The sequence below is a fragment of the Bos indicus x Bos taurus genome, chromosome 8 (genome assembly GCF_003369695.1).
Source record: "Bos indicus x Bos taurus breed Angus x Brahman F1 hybrid chromosome 8, Bos_hybrid_MaternalHap_v2.0, whole genome shotgun sequence".
In the NCBI taxonomy this organism is placed as follows: Eukaryota; Metazoa; Chordata; class Mammalia; order Artiodactyla; family Bovidae; genus Bos; species Bos indicus x Bos taurus.
Window position 1 is genome coordinate 62,322,347 of NC_040083.1, and position 17,380 is coordinate 62,339,726.

Here is a 17,380-nt window from a genome sequence, read left to right on the forward strand (position 1 = left end):
AAAGATTGTTCTATGCATCTGTGTCTCTTTTGCTGTCTCGCATACAGGGTTATCGTTACCATCTTTCTAAATTCCATATATATGCATTAGTATACTGTATTGATGTTTTTCTTTCTGACTTGCTTCACTCTGTATAATAGGCTCCAGTTTCATCCACCTCATTAGAACTGATTCAAATGTATTATTTTAAAGGCTGAGTAATACTCCATTGTGTATATGTGCCACAGCTTTCTTATCCATTTGTCTGCTGATGGACATCTAGGTTGCCTCCATGTCCTGGCTATAATAAACAGTGCTGCAATGTACATTGGGGTACATGTGTCTCTTTCAATTCTGGTTTCCTCAGTGTGTATGCCCAGCAGTGGGATTGCTGGGTCCTATGGCAGTTCTATTTCCAGTTTTTTAAGGAATCTCCACACTGTTCTCCATAGTGGCTGTACTAGTTTGCATTCCCACCAACAGTGTAAGAGGGTTCCCTTTTCTCCACACCCTCTCCAGCATTTATTGCTTATAGACTTTTGGATAGCAGCAATTCTGACTGGCGTGAAACGGTACCTCACTGTGGTTTTGATTTGCATTTCTCTGATAATAAGTGATGTTGAGCATCTTTTCATGTGTTCGTTAGCCATCTGTATGTCTTCTTTGGAGAAATATCTGTTTAGTTCTTTGGCCCATTTTTTGATTGGGTCGTTTATTTTTCTGGAATTGAGCTGCAGGAGTTGCTTGTATATTTTTGAGATTAATTCTTTGTCAGTTGCTTCATTTGCTATTATTTTCTCCCATTCTGAAGGCTGACTTTTCACTTTGCTTATAGTTTCCTTTGTTGTGCAGAAGCTTTTAATTTTAATTAGGTCCCATTTGTTTATTTTTGCTTTTATTTCCAATATTCTGGGAGGTGGGTCATAGAGGATCCTGCTGTGATTTATGTCGGAAAGTGTTTTGCCTATGTTCTCCTCTAGGAGTTTTATAGTTTCTTGGCCAGCTGCTTTTGATCCTCCTACTATCCATCTTGCCTACCCTTGAAAGCCACCTGAGCAGATCACTAAGGACCTCTTGACAGCCCTTGGGAAGTGTGTCTGCCTTTCCTGAAAGAGTGACCCAGATGTTCCTGCCCCCAGCTCCTGTCTTCCAAGCTTGAGCTTGAGCTTTTGCTGAGAGAGTGCCTTTGCAAGAGGCAGAAAATGGATGCCTGAGTCTTGTCCATTCTGAAAATTCTGCTTCACAGCCGCATAACATAGGCTTTCATCTAAGGAAGTTTTTAACACAAGTTCATAGTAGGGCTTCAAGAACTCTGAAACCTCTAAAATCATATGTCAAATTTTGTGTCTGTATGTTGCTTTCACATATTGTGACCCCACCCCTCACAAAATGGTAAGAAACTTTGTTTAAAGAGTAATCAATTTGTGTTATCTCTGATGTCCCTTAATTCCCCTGAAATCCAATTATATTCAGGGCATGGAGGTTAATGTTTAAATTCCCTGGACCTTGGACCAGTCCCAAAGAAAATTAAAAGAAAACAAAAACACAGCTTCCTAGTCTGCCCTTGCTCTGCCAGCTATCCAAGGACTTCTGAAAACCTCCTGATATGTGTCAGCCAAAAATCTGTAGAATGGACACTTCACCCAAAAACATATCTAAAGGGGCAATAAGCAGATGAAAAGATACTCAGTGTCATTAGATATGCAAGCGTGCTAAATTGCTTCAGTCATGTCCAACTCTTTGCGACCCTATGGACTGTAGCCTGTCAGGCTTCTCTGTCCATGGGATTCTCCAGGCAGGAATACTGGAGTGGGTTGCCCTGCCTATCTCCAAGGGATCTTCCTGACTGACCCAGGAATTGAACTGGCGTCTCTCATGTCTCCTGCAATGGTGGGCAGATTTTTTTTACCACTAGCACCACCTGGGAAGCCCCATCATTAGTTATGGGAAAATGCAAATTAAAATCTCAATGTGATATCTTTATACATCCACTGAAACGGCTAAAATTAAAAAAACTGACAATTCCAAGTATTGGAGAGGATTTGGAATAACTGGAATTCTCATTCAAAGTTAGAAGAAGGGGAGCCCAAAATGATATAGTTACTTTAGAAAACAATTTGACAGTTCTTAAAAAGTCAGACATACACTTATCCTACAACTAGCAATTCTATTCCCAAGTCTTTATGCAGGAAAAGTACATGATCACACAAAGATCTGCATGTAATTGGTACAGCAGTTTTATTTACAGCAGCCACATACTGGAAAGAACACAATTGTATATCAAATGTAAATAGATAAAAACACTATGACACATCTATACATTTGACAACATAAAAAGGAAAAGACTACTGAGATATATTACAACCTGGTGATTCTCAAAAGCATTATGCCAAGGGAAAGAAGCCAAAAGGACTACAAATTGTGATTCTGTTTATATGACATTCTAGAAAAGGCAAAGCTGTAGTGAGAGAAATCATTATCAGTGGCTGCCAGGGCCTGGAGGTAGGAGAAAGAAATTAACTGTAAAGGGGCCACAAGGAATTTTTTTGGAATGATGAACTTGTTTGATAAATGATTGTGGTGGTAGACACATGATGAAATATATTTGTCAAAATTCATCAAACTAATTTAAAGTATTTATTATATGTAAACTATTCATCAACATGGCTGATGAGTTTTTTTTTTTAAACTAGCTGCTGAGCATTTACTTTATATATAGGACAGTTCAAACATGGGAATTCTTTTTTGCAAGGATAAAGGATCTCAGACTTGGGGTCAATGCACATCATTTTATGATTTATTTTACATATTGGACTCTGGAGTTTGTCCTAATTTCCTACTCCAACTGGCACTCTTTCAATTGGGAGCTGCTGTTTTCATCTTTCCCATCTTCAGGGTAGAGCCAGAAGGTGTTATGAGCACTGCAGAGTCCAAATTGTGTCTGGTTGTATATTACATCTATTAAATCCACTGCAGTGTTTGGAGCTGACTGAAGGGGAGAGAAGGAAGAGAGAGAGAGCTGAAATAGACTGAAATACAGCAGCAGGGATAGAAACAGGTGCCAGGGAGAGACATTTCAGCAGACTTTGTCCGGGACTAGATGTAGGAGTATAAAAGAGAGCAAGCATTGTTCAGAGGGGACTTTGAACAGTTCCTCGTTGCCTTTGAGAAGAAGCCCAAACTCCTGATCATAGGCTATCCGGCCTTCCATAATCTACTTTCTATCTCCCTCTTCATTGCCCACTAACCATTTTCACTAAAGCAGAAGCTCCTCAAGCACAGGCCTGTGCCTTACAACAAGTAGTCCTCCATAAGCACTTATTACTTAACAGCAGTTGTTCAGTATAAACTGGTTGTATTATAGATATGTACAAATGTCCATTCACCTACTGATGGACATTTGTATTGTTTTCTTTTTTGGCTATTACAAAAAGAATATGTTTGTATGTTATGTATGTATGTTATGAATATTCTTGTCCAAGTCATTGTGTGAACATATGCTTTCATTTTCCTCAGATAAACCCTGGGAATGGAATTGCTGGGTCATACTGGCTCAGTTGGTGAAGAATCTGCCTGCAATGCAGGAGACCTGGTTTTGATCCCTGGGTCGAAAGGAAGATCCCCTAGAGAAGGGAATGGCAACCCACTCCAGTATTTTTGTCTGGAGAATTCCATGGACAGAGGAGCCTGGTGGGTTAACTGTCCATGGGATTACAAAGAGTCAAGACACAACTGAATGAGTAACACTAACACTCTGTTATGTTTAGTAGATCCACACAAGGGAATAAAAAGACATGAACTATTGGTGCACACAACATGGATGAATCTTAACAAGCTTATGCTGAGTGAAAGAAGCTGGATACTGCCCCACTCCACCCTCTGAAAAAGACCCCCACACACAGACTGTATGAGTCCATTCACATAAAATTCTAGCAAAAGCAAACTAATCTATAGCAACAGAAAGCAAACCAGCAGCTGGGAGGGCAAAGGACAGTGAGGCACATAGGTTGACAGTGATAAAAATACATGGGGAAACTCTTTTGGGGTCATGGATATGTTCATTATTGTTATGGAGTGATAGTATCACAGCTGTATACATATATCAAAACATGCCATATATTTTTAAACAAGTGCAGTTTATGTCAATTATTCCTCAATAAAGCTGTGAAAAATACTGTTTGAATAAAGAGCAGGCCCTCTGTAAATGCATATAGAATGAATGTGGAGAAATGTGCAATGTTGGTTTAAGGGACACAAACCAATATGCTCAATAATCGTTGGTAGAATTAATATATAGAAGAAACAAGTGAATAAATAGTAGGTGTTTAATAATTTTATAACGAATGAATGAATTTGACAAATGTTTAAATCAGCCTATTGTGTGCCAGGGATTAGGGAACAAAACAAAGATCCCAGAGCTCAGAGCTTTGTTTTGAAGAGGAGAGTAAAAAAACACACATTAGTGCGCTAGACAGTGCCAAGGAGAGAAAAAGCTGAGAAGGGCCACCAGGACTCTTAGAGAAGGAGACTGACATTTTTGAGAGTGTGGCCACCCTTCTCCCAGGATGACGCCTGAGAAAAGATCTAAAAGAAATGAATGAGCCAGGTGGGTGTCTAGGAGAATAAAAAGTAACTGCTCTAGAATTGAAGAAAAGAATGAGCAATACTTAAATGAAACTTATAACGAGTGAATGCAATAGCCGGAGCGCGTAAATGCTAATAAGATTGGCTGGGTCCAAGGCCCTCCCGGCCAGTCAGTCCTTGCATGGTCCACGAGGAATGCCCCCCCACCTCCGCCGTCTCCTTTCTCCGTCGGCCAGTGCGTGGGCACGCGCAAAAACCGCTAGACGGCGTCGGTTTCCCTTCCCACGCGCGGACGCCGGCGTGGGCTGACGCGGTCACGGCGCCCGCGCGTGCGCAGAGCCGAGGCCGGCGGCACTCGGGGAGGGGCGGAGCGGGGCGGGGCCGAGCAGGGCGGGGCGGGGCGGGGTCTTGAGGTGATTTCCCAAGCCGCGGCAGCGCCTCAGGCGGTGCGGGGAAACCGAAAGTGGGCGGCTGCTGCGGCTGTGGCCGTGAAGAAGAGGGCGGCGGGAGCCGGGCCCAGAGGCACTGGGACGGGCCGTGGGCCCTCAGGACGAGGTGAGCGCAGGTCCTGCTGGCTGCGGGAACGACAGGTGCCAGGCGAGGTCTGACGAGGTTTGGGGGGGGCGGGGGGGCGCGGCACACCTGTGTTCTTAGCGGGACAGTACCCCGAAGGGGACTCCAGCGGGCTGGGGCCTCTTCCCTGTAGCCGCAGAGGATGCCCCGGTCCCCACTTCAGCAAAGCAAGCTGGGCGCCAGGGGAGTTGGAGTTCCAGAGCGTTGTGTTTTAAATCTCTGACGGGACCGTCTGGCTGTTCACCCCGGAGCCGGCGGACTCTGCCGCTTGGGAAGCTCAGTGCAGAGAGGGAAATACGGCGCGGTGGGTGTGGACAAGGGGCGGATGGTGCTGACCAGGAAGTGGTTCCCTGCACCGGGGCGACCGGCCTCAGCTGCCCGCCGGGAGCAAGGGATATCCGAGCCCCTGGCTGTTGGAGCTCGCGTATTTTACACCGTCCACTTTAAGTTCCTCTTAGAGGAACTTAAGACTAGCCTCTGCAGGCCACTTAAGCAATGCAGGACACAAACACTATCCGTTTCTCTTAAACCGTGAGCACCCTGAACCCTGGGTGGGTACAGAGCTTCAAGTTAGGAGGGAAATATGACTCCATAGTGAATATCTCTTAACTTTCACCAAATCCCCCAACAGGATCAGGTTCTCAGTCTTCATTTAATGGGAAGGAACTTGAAGCCCACACAACTGTTCTGCTCCCATTTCCTTGAGGGGGTAGGTACATTGCCATACATAACCAAAGAGACCACTCCCTCCCAAACAATTTCAAAGAACCAGAAAGGGAAATACCTTTATTCGAAACAGCCTTGGCCGAATTCTGAAAGCCAACCTACAAAACAGAAACAATAACACCACTGACCTGGGTCATCCCTCCCTCCCTACCCGCCACCCCTTTCGTGCAGGTGGAAAGACTGCAGAAAAGTGCCCTGCCTAAGTGATATACAACAACTTAATGACAGAAGTGAAACAGACCAACTCCTGGCTGCTTTGATGTGGAGGTGTTGCATACTGCAAATAGCATGGACTTTGCAGATTCACGTTGGAATCTGGGTTTCTCCACGTACAAATTGTATGCTCTTGAACAAATCACACGCCTGTTTTGAGCCCGACTTTCTCTTTTAATCAATTGGAAATATTTAACTTACCCTGCAAGACTTTTCTTAGATAACTACTGCAACTCATTTGCCTCAGAATAACAGCCAAGAAGTGTTAACTCTTTTCCTTCCACCAAACTTCCTATATTTTACATAATTGGATTTCAGTTTTCTTGCATGCAGGGACACATTTTTAAGTTCTCTATATAATATAAAATGGCCCATAGTAGAGATTTTTGCAGTTCCACTCAACTAACCTTCATGGAGCGTCAGTTACATGCACAGTACCAGCTGGGGGAAGGAAATTGCTCTGGGGCCAGTTGGATTAGAACCCACATCTTTTGTGCAGGGCCCTTTGCCGGCCTACAGCCTGTCTGCTAGTTCAACACAGTGAGACTCTGAAACAGCAGTTGGTGGTGCCTTTGAATTTCAGACCCTGTAGATTGGAAATGAAATGTAATCCCTGCTAATGCCCTTTTAAGTGTATTGGTTGAACATAACTGAATGAACTATTGTATTTTGTACCAAGAGATTTAAACTCCTTGAAGGACCTCTCTTTAAATTCTCTCTCTTTAAATTCTCTGTGCAGTATAATCTAGTTGGGGACTTAATATGAATGTAAGAAAAAAACAGTTTATAGTATTTTAAGTCTTAAGTGCCTACTCTGTGTTTGATCAGTTGCTGTTTGTAAGGTCTAAGATTTGACGTAGAGTGAGCACTTTGCTTCTGGACACTTTCAGGGTCAGCACATAAATACAGAAAGGACAGTTCCTTGGTGCTTGGAGTGCAGTCTAATTTCATATTTATATGAACTGATTTTTCTTTCTTTATGCAAAACCAACTTTCTCCTCCTGTTCCCACCTTTGTGCTTTGAAAAGCTTTGGTCTTTTCACTCTTTCCTCATTGGGCCAATTTTAAAAAAAAATTTGTCTTTCAAATAAACTATTTAAAAGTAATTGTCATTTTTAGCTAAAGGTGTGTGTTAGGATATATGTCAGTTAGAGCTTTTCAATGTGACTCCAAAGCAAACTCAGTATTTTAGCTTTGTCCAGAGGAAGCAAACCCATTTTCATTAGATCTTTGGACCCTATTTCAGCACTTGAAGGACTCCAGGGAAGGTTGAGAACCATGGATCTTGCCCATCCTCCTTAGGTTTCTTATGAAAAAAACAACCTGAAGTGACTTCCTCAAAGGGTCATAGCTAATTAGAAGCAGAACTGGGATTAAGGCCCAAACTCCTAACTAAGCCACTTATGATCTCAGAGCTTTTTCTCCAGTATGTAGATTTATGGAGAGCTGTTATTTATTCATACTGTGTAATTAGTAATGCATGTATAATTTGGAGGTTGAAATTACAGTAATAAAAAAGAAAACTGCTCTCTGAAGGAAGTATATCACCACCTGAGGGCATTAATTACTATCTTCAAAAAAAAAAGAGTTGGTAAAGGAGTAACTCAGGTGGTAACAAATAGAATGTAATTGGAAATAAAAGATAACATGTAAACTGTTACTGGATGAGAAATTGCCTCCAAAGAGTCTTAGACAAAAACCTTCCTTCTTTTAGGCTCAGTTTATTGATGCATAATGAGGGGTTTGGGATAGACTAGATGATGCCTAAAGTCTTTTCAGCACACACATTCTGGATTTTAGGGGCCTGACTCATTGCTAAAGTAGTATCTTCATGGAGAAGGGCAGCCATTTACCAGAAGAATGTGCCCTAAGAAGACACTAAAAATTGAGTAGCTGACTAAAGAAGATAAGAGAGATTGTTTGGTGATTTCAGTTTACCCTAATAATTCTTTAGATTTATTTAAGGGTTGAGTGCCACTCTTCTACTCAAATTTATGACACCAAAAAATGCAACAAGGTAAATGAATCAAATTGTATAGTTGGAAATAGTTGAGAAAAGAGAAACTGAGAGGAGAAAGCATAGATGGGAGCATGACCAGCTTGGCCAAAGGTCTTTGGGCAGCAGGAGTGAGGAAACTGAAGCTACGGAAAGCAGATCAGATGTGAAATGACTGAGCCAGGGAGGGCCAGCTAATGGTAAAGGCAGGTATCCAGAGGACACCAAAACCTGCTTCTTCAGAATTAGACTCTCCAGGGACCATTTTCAGGTGTATTAGAAAAACTGTGAATTTACAAAATATAATATTGAAAGTGAAAGTTATTTTAGGCTGTTTACATTGTTTAAACCTTGCTTTCCAAAAGATTGTCATTACTTTCGCCTACTCCCTGCTCTACTTGGTGCACATTGTTAGCATTTCAGTGTACTCATGATTAATTATGTAGCAAAATAGAAAAGGAATGATGTAAAAGGATTCAATTTTTACAGCAGTTGAAAAGTATTTTGGATTTGAGTGCCACACTCTTAAATCAGAATGTGACAGATCCCCATTTCATGCCACTTTAACAGCTAGTCACTAAATACGTCTCAGGGTTGCTCTCCATGTTCTCCAAGTCAAATTTACTTTCAGAAGCCAATGCTGTACATTTGGAGCAGCTGTCTGAAAGCAGGCCCTAAGTTTGGGAGCCAGACCTGGTTTCTTGTTGTGGTTCTGGCCATAAAAATATGTGAGTCCTGGAATAATCACCTGGTACCTCAGTTTCCTCATTTTTAAACTAAGCAGTTTGGAGATGGTGAGAAGGTGCCCTCAAGCATTCCATGCTTCTCTCAGCTCCCAACTCTGAGGTCAGGCCACCACCTTGTGCTGCCATACAATGGTTCAGGGACATTGTATTGACAGAGCAGTCAAGTGACTTTTGTGTACGAATTAGGTGAGAAATCTTAGAGGAGATCTGGTGGTTTTACTAAGCTTGCCAGGTCAAGTGTGTTAATGAGGCAAGTAAGAAAAACTGGGAAACTTACAATGTTTCAGATTTGATGCTGTATTAAAATGTCTCCAGTATGCCAACGCCTGTATCTGTGCACTCTTAGCCATGTAATGCATATATTCATAGGTAGTTTCCCATCCATACCAGGCTTCTAGGAAAATATAACCACCGAATGCCAAGTATTGTGCTAAGCACATATAACTCTATTTTTGACACTTATCATTCAGAAAGAGAGGCAAGGAAAGGAGGAGAAAGGGTGAGAGGAAGGCCATGAAAGTCAAGTGCAGTCTGTTGTGATCATTGTGGCTGGTTTCTTCCTCCTTGACTGAGGTCTTTGCTAGCTGACCTTGGTCAGTTTTTGAGATTAAAGTATTCTGATTAAATAATTCCCCAGATTCACCTCTACTTTACTCTGCTTAAGCAGGGGATTCTTACCCAGCTCAAGCAGCCCCTTTATTATCTAGGGAAACCCTTAAGAATTCTAACCTGAATTTTAAAAGATGACCAACCTTATTTCTCCCAGCCTAGCCTAACTTACCATCATCAGGGCTTGCATAACATTCTCAAAATAAATTGAATTCTCTTAAACTGTAAATTATATTTATCACAACACTTTTAGAGAGTAGAAATAAGGAGGAAGATTGAAAGAACAAAATGGCAGCTTAAGCAGTCTGGGAACCACTTTGGAGGGATTGCTGTTGAGGCTCTGCACTGAGTTGAAATTCCCATGGTAAGCTTTCTTCTACGCTTTTAATGGATGACATCCAAGATAATAAACTTGATTTTTATAGTTAGAGGAAAGTCTCTTCTGTGTATACTTTTTATAAAAGTTCTTGAGAATAACTGCCATCTTCAGGAAAGCTGAGAAAATGCCATGATAACCAAGGAATTACCAAAATTTAGAGCATTCTACAGCAGTATAGTAGGTTAGAGAGTAACATTACGGTTTTTTGAGCTTTAGTTGTAACATTGTTTTTGTTCAGCGCCTGAACTGATACTGCTAATGTAGGAATTGCAAACTGGACAGACATGAGTCCTGAGAACAGAGACCTGAGAGTAAGACATCCATCCAAACAAGATGCACAACCACATTCACCTTCCAGCTTTTATTACACTTCTCACCAGCTTTGAAATCCTCAGTCGTATAGTCCAATGGACTGCCCTTCCCTCCAAAAAATTGTTTACTAATAGAGAATTATAGTATTCCAGAAAACAGCATGCCTAAAAAAGGGGAGGGAGAGAAATGCTTTCGATTTTAGTCATGTGCTCAAGTATTGCTTCCCAGTCTCCTCAAGTGTCAGGCACTTTTTTTAATTAAAAAAAAAAACTTCGTGAAACTTCACACATAAGTAGTTGTACTTCTAATATCCATTGGTTGACAAAATATATAACTACCAAAAGCTACTGAAAATTCATAGCTTTTGAACTGAATGAATTGAAACAAATGAATTTTCAATTCATTCACAAAGTTGTGTTTTTGAATCTCAACCATATCTGCATATTGTTTGAGGAATAGGAATACATGTTAGTATGAGACATTTACCAGTGTTCAAGCAATGCATGCTTACACATCAAGGTGTGTGAACTTCTTGCAGTAACTCTATGGCTCAGACCTGAGCCTGCTCACTGAGAACTTGGACTCAGAGTGGAAAGGCCCAGAAATAATCTATGTAATGGATCTCAATCACAGCTTGACATAATTAACTGTCTCAATCAGTTTACAACAGCCATTAAAATTTGAAAATAATTTTTTAATTAAATTGAGGATTATTCCTTTAATTGCCCACATACACTATGCTATTATTTTAGTGAGTAGGAGAGAAAAGGAATGGTGTTAGCTAGATGGAGAATTTTTCATTCATTCACTCAGGATTTACTGAGCTCCGGTTGTGGGCTAGGCACTAGGGATTCAGCAGTGAACAAAACCCATCCAAATCCCTGCTTCCATGAGCTTACATTCAAGTCAGGAAGTTGTTATTCAGTCCCCAAATCATGTCCAACTCTTCACCCACCATGGACTGCAGCATGCCAGTCTTCCCTGTCCCTCACCATCTCCTGAAGTTTGCCCAAGTTCATGTCCATTGAATTGGTGATGTCATCCAACCATCTCATCCTCTGTCATCCCCTTCTCTTCCTTTCCTCAGTCTTTCCCAGCATCGGGGTCTTTTCCAATGAGTCAGCTGTTCACATTAGGTTGCCAAAGTATTGGAGCTTCAGCTTCAGTATCAATCCTTCCAAAGAGTTTTCAGTGTTGATTTCGTTTAAGATTGACTGGTTTGATCTTGCTTTCCGGGGGTCTCTCAAATGTCTAATCCAGTACCATAGTTCAAAAGCGTCAATTCTTTGGAGAAGGAAATGCTAACCCACTCCAGTATTCTTGCCTGGAAAATTCCATGGACAGGGGAACCTGACAGGCTACAGTCCATGGGATTGCAAAGAGTCAGACACAACTGAACAACGAACACTTAACACTTCTTTATTGTCTAGCTGCCATATCCGTACATGACTACTGGAAAGACCATACATTTGACTATATGGACCTTGGTCCACAAAGTGGTGTCTTTGGTTTTTAACACACTGTCTAGGTTTGTCATAACTTTCCTGCCAAGAAGCAATCGTCTTCTAATTTAATGGCTGCAGTTACCATCCACAGTGGATTTAGAGCCCAGGAAGAGGAAATCTGCCACTTATTCCACCTTTTCCCTTTTTATTTGCATGCAGTGATGGGACTGGCTTTTTCACTCTCCTCCTTTACCCTCTCAAGAGTCTTTTAGTTCCTCTTCACTTTTTGCCATGCAGTTCAGTTGCTCAGTCATGTCTGACTCTTTGCGACCCCATGAACCGCAGCATGCCAGGCCTCCCTGTCCATCACCAACTCCCGGAGTTTACCCAAACTCATGTCTTTTGAGTCAGTGATGCCATCCAACCATCTCATCCTCTGTTGTCCCCTTCTCCTCTTGCCTTCAATCTTTCCCAACATCAGGGTCTTTTCAAATGAGTCAGCTCTTCACATCAGGTGGCGAAAATATTGGAGTTTCAGCTTCACTATCAGTTCTTCCAGTGAACACCCAGGACTGATTTCCTTTAGGATGGACTGGTTGAATCTCCTTGCAGTCCAAGGGACTCTCAAGAGTCTTCTCCAACACCACAGTTCAAAAGCATCAATTCTTTGGCGCTCAGCTTTCTTTATAGTCCAACTCTCACATCCATACATGACCACTGGAAAAACCATAGCCTTAACTAGACAGAGTCTAGTCATAAAGTCAGCCACTGTTTCTAATATTTACCCATCTATTTGCCATGAAGTGATGGGGCTAAATGCCATGATCTTCGTTTTTTGAATGTTGAGCTTTAAGCCAACTTTTTCACTCTCTTCTGTAACTTTCATTAAGAGGCTCTTCACTTTCTGCCCTAAGGATGGTGTCATCTGCATATCTGAGGTTATTGATATTTCTCCCGGCAATCTTGATTCCAGCTTGTGCTTCTTCCAGCCCAGCGTTTCTCATGATGTACTCTGCATATAAGTTAAATAAGCAGGGTGACAATATACAGCCTTGACATACTCCTTTTCCTATTTGGAACCAGTCTGTTGTTCCATGTCCAGTTCTAACTGCTGCTTCCTGACCTGCATACAGGTTTCTCAAGAGGCAGGTCAGGTGGTCTGGTATTCCCATCTCTTTCAGAATTTTCCACAGTTTATTGTGATCCACACAGTCAAAGGCTTTGGCATAGTCAATAAAGCAGAAATAGATGTTTTTCTGGAACTCTCTTGCTTTTTCCATGATCCAGCAGATGTTGGCAATTTGATCTCTGGTTCCTCTGCCTTTTCTAAAACCAGCTTGAACATCAGGAAGTTCACAGTTCACGTATTGCTGAAGCCTGGCTTGGAGAATTTTGAGCATTACTTCACTAGCTTGTGAAATGAGTGCAACTGTGCGGTAGTTTGAGCATTCTTTGGCATTGCCTGTCTTTGAGATTGGAATGAAAACTGACCTTTTCCATTGCTGTGGCCACTGCTGAGTTTTCCAAATTTGCTGGCATATTGAGTGCATCACTTTCACAGCATCATCTTTCGGGATTTGAAATAGCTCAGCTGGAATTCCATCACCTTCACTAGCTTTGTTCGTAGTGATGTTTCCTAAGGTCCACTTGACTGCACATTCCAGGATGTCTGGCTCTAGGTGAGTGATCACACCATTGTGATTATCTGGGTCATGAAGATCTTTTTTTGCCATTAGAGTGGTATCATCTGAATATCTGAGGTTGTTGATATTTATCCTGGCAATCTTGATTCCAATTTGTAACTCATTCAGCCCAGTATTTCACATGATGTGTTCTGCGTAAAAGTTAAATAAACAGGGTGACAAACAACAGCCCTGTCATACTCCTTTCTCAATCCTGAACCAGTCAGTTGTTGCATACAGGATTCTAACTGTTGCTTCTTGACCCGTTTCTCAGAAGATAGGTTTGTTATGATCCACATAGGCAAAGGCTTTAGTGTAGTCCCACCTTCTCCCCCTTGTCAAGCGTAAGTTCTGTTTTTCAGTACCAGTCAGGGTAAAACGATAGAAAGAATTTGGGCTTTGGCATCAAACAGACCAGGACTAAAATCCTGGCTTCCATATATCCTGTAATATCTTGATTACTTAATATCTCTGAATTTGGTTTTCTCATCTGCAGAATGAGGATACTTTCCTTGTGTAGTTATTATGGATATTAAATTTTCAGAAAATTGAATTTACACAAGAGAAAGAAAAATAGCTTTGCAGAGCAGCTTTATTTACTCTTTTACTGAACTGTAGCTGATTTACAATGTTGTTCTATGTTGTTTTGCTGTACAGCAAAGTGACTCAGTTATACACATATATACATTCTTTTTTATATATTCTTTTTCATTACTGTTTATCTGAGGAGATTGCATATAGTTCCCTGTGTTATACAGCAGGACCTTATTGTTTATACATTCTAAACGTAATAGTTTGCATCTATTAATGCTAACCCCAAACTCCCAGTTCATTCCTCTCTCACCACTTCTCCCCCTTGGTAACCGTAAGTCTGTTCTGTATGTCTGTGAGTCTGTTTCTGTCTCATAGATTTGTTCATTTGTGCTATATTTTAGATTCCACATATAAGTGGTATCATATGATACTTGTCTTTCTCTTTCTGAGTTACTTCACTTAGTATGATAATTTCTACTTGTATCCATATTGCTGCAAATGGCATTATTTCATTCGTTTTTGTGGCTGAGCAGTATTCTGTAATATATACATACTACATCTTCTTTATCTGTTCATCTGTCTATGGATATTAAGGTTATTTCCATGTCTTGGCTATTGTGAATAATGCTGCTCTGAACATAGGGTGTAAGTATCTTTTTGAATTATAGTTTGTCCCAATATATGCCCAGGAATGGGATTGCTGGATCATATGATAACTCTATTTTTAGTTTTCTGAAGAAACTCTGTACTGTTTTGCATAGTGGAAAGCACCTGACCTTTTTAAAAATATTATTTATTTATTTTTATTGGAGGCTCATTACTTTACAATATTAGAGTGGTTTTTGCCATAGACTGACTTGAATCAGCCATGGGTGTACATGTGTCCCCCATCCCAAAACCCCCTCCCACCTCCCTCCCCATCCTATCCCTCAGGGTTGTCCCAGTGCATTGGCTTTGAGTGCCCAGTTTCATGCATCAAACTTGGATTGGTGGTCTGTTTCACATATGGTAATATATATGTTTCAGTTCTATTCTCTCAAATCATCCCACCCTCGCCTTCTCCCACAGAGTCCAAAAGTCTGTTCTTTATATCTGTGTCTCTTTTGCTATCTGGCATATAGGGTCATCATTACTATCTTTCTAAATTCCATATATATGCATTAATATACTGTATTGGTGTTTTTCTTTCTGACTTACTTCACTCTGTATAATAGGCTCCAGTTTCCTCGACCTCATTAGAACTGATTCAAATGTGTTCTTTTTAATGGCTGAGTGATATTCCATTGTGTATATGTACCGCAGCTTTCTTATCCATTCGTCTGCCGATGGACATCTAGGTTGCTTCCATGTCCTAGCTATTGTAGACAGTGCAAGCAGCTGAACTTTTAATACTCCAAAATTGGGAAAAACCCACATGTCTATCAACATTTGAATGGATGAACAAATTGTGGTATATCCATACAGTGGAATACTACTCATCAATAAAAAGCAACAAACTCCTGGTAACTGTAGTAACATGGATGATACTCAAGAACACTAGTCAGTCCTAATCTGTACTGACAGCAGATCACTGGACAGATTGGAGCCAGGACAGTATATGTGTGATGGGGAGAAAGTTGACTGCAAAAGGGCACAGCTTGAAGGAACTTTTTGGGGGGTTTATTGAGATCTACTGTATGTAAAGTAAAAGTCACCACTTTTGGTTTATAGGTCTACAGGTGGTGGTGGTGTTCAGTCGCTCAGTCAATGTCTGACTCTTTGTGATCTGGTGGACTACAGCATGCCAGGTTTCCCTGTCCTTCACTATCTCCTGGAGTTTGCTCAAACTCATGTCCATTCAGTCAGTGATGCTGTGCAACCATCTCATCCTCTGTCATCCCCTTCTCCTTCCCTTAGTCTTTCCCAGCATCAGGGTCTTTTCCAGTGAGTCAGCTCTTCGTATCAGGTGGCCAAAGTATTGGAGTTTCAGCTTCAACATCAGTCCTTCCAATGAATATTCATGGTTGATTTCCTTTAGGATTGACTGGTTTGATCTCTTTGCAGTCCAAGGGACTCTCAAGAGTCTTCTCCAACACCACAGTTTGAAAGCATCATTTCTTCTGTGCTCAGCCTTCTTTATGATCCAACTCTCACATCCATACATGACTACTGGAAAAACCATAGCTTTGACTAGACGGACCTTTGTTGGCAAAGTAGTTTCTCTGCTTTTTAATATGCTGACTCAGTTTGTCATAGCTTTTCTTACAAGGAACAAGTGTCTTTTAATTTCATGGCTGCAGTCACCATCGTCAGTGATTTTGGAGCCCAAGAAAATAAAGTCTGTCATTGTTTCCGTTGTTTCCCCATCTATATGCCATGAAGTGATAGGACCAGATGCCATGATCTTAGTTTTTCGAATGTTGAGTTTTAAGCCTGCTTTTTCACTCTCCTCTTTCACTTTCATCAAGAGTCTCTTTAGTTCTTCACTTTCTGCCATAAGGGTGGTGTCATCTGGATATCTGAGGTCACTGATATTTTTCCCAGCAGTCTTGATTCCAGCTTATAATTCATCCAGCCTGGCGTTTCAAATGATGTACTCTGCATATAAGTTAAATAAGCAGGGTGACAGTATACAGCCTTGACATAATCCTTTCCTAGTTTGGAACCAGTCCATTGTTCCATGTTCGGTTCTGACTGTTGCTTCTTGACCTAGATACAGGTTTCTCCGGAGGCAGGTATGGTGGTCTGGTAGTCTCATTTCTTTAAGAGTTTTCCACATTTTGTTGTGATTCACACAAAGGCTTCAGTGTAGTCAGTGAAGCAGAAGTAGATGTTTTCCTGAAATTCTCTTGCTTTTTCTATGATCCAATGGATGGATGTTGGCAATTTGATCTCTTGTTCCACTGCTTTTTCTAAATCCAGCTTGTACATCTGGAAGTTCTTGGTTCTCATACTGTTGAAGCCTAGCTTGAAGGATTTTGAGCATTATCTTGGTATAACTAATACCACAGTCAAGATGCAGAATATCTCCATCACCCCCAAAATTGCCTTGTGCCCTAGCAACCCCAAGCCCTTGGCAACCATTGATGAAATTTTTCTGTGCCTGTGATTGTGCCTTTCCAAAATGTTAAATTAATAGAATGATACAATGTATAGCCTTTTTATCTGGATTTTTTCACTTAGCATGCTTGTGAGAGTCATTCATATGGTTTTATGTATCAACAGTCTTCTTTTTATTGTTGGGTATTATTCCATTGTCTCAAAGTATATTTACTTATCTCTTCACCTGTTGATAGACAATTGGATTGTTTAAAGTTTGGGATAATTATGACTAATGCTACTATGACATTGAAGTACAGGTTTTGACCTAAGAGTGGGTTTGCTTGATTATATGATAATTGTATGCTTTACTTCATAAGAAATTGCCAAACTATTTTTCAAAGTACTGTTTTGCATGCCCGCCCCCCAGAAATGTATGAGATGGCTCTGTATTCTCATCAGCACTTCATATTGTTAGTTTTAATAAATTTTATGCTATTGTAATGGATGTATACTAATACCTCATTGTGGATTGAATTTGCATTTTCCTAATGAGTAATGCTGTTGAGCATCTTTTAATATGT

The 17,380-nt window shown here is 41.0% G+C and overlaps 1 protein-coding gene across 3 annotated transcripts in view; it reads left to right on the top strand.

Annotated features, from left to right (window-relative positions):
• The first annotated feature begins 4,979 nt into the window (after window positions 1–4,979).
• The window catches only part of TDRD7 (tudor domain containing 7), a 103,624-nt gene continuing 91,223 nt past the window's right edge, over window positions 4,980–17,380 (top strand). For 2 of the 3 annotated variants that reach the window (XM_027549710.1, XM_027549709.1), the window contains exon 1: window positions 4,980–5,118. The gene's annotated coding sequence lies outside the window, so the exon portion shown is untranslated. The remainder of the gene's footprint in view (window positions 5,119–17,380) is intronic. The other variant, XM_027549711.1, reaches the window with a different exon arrangement.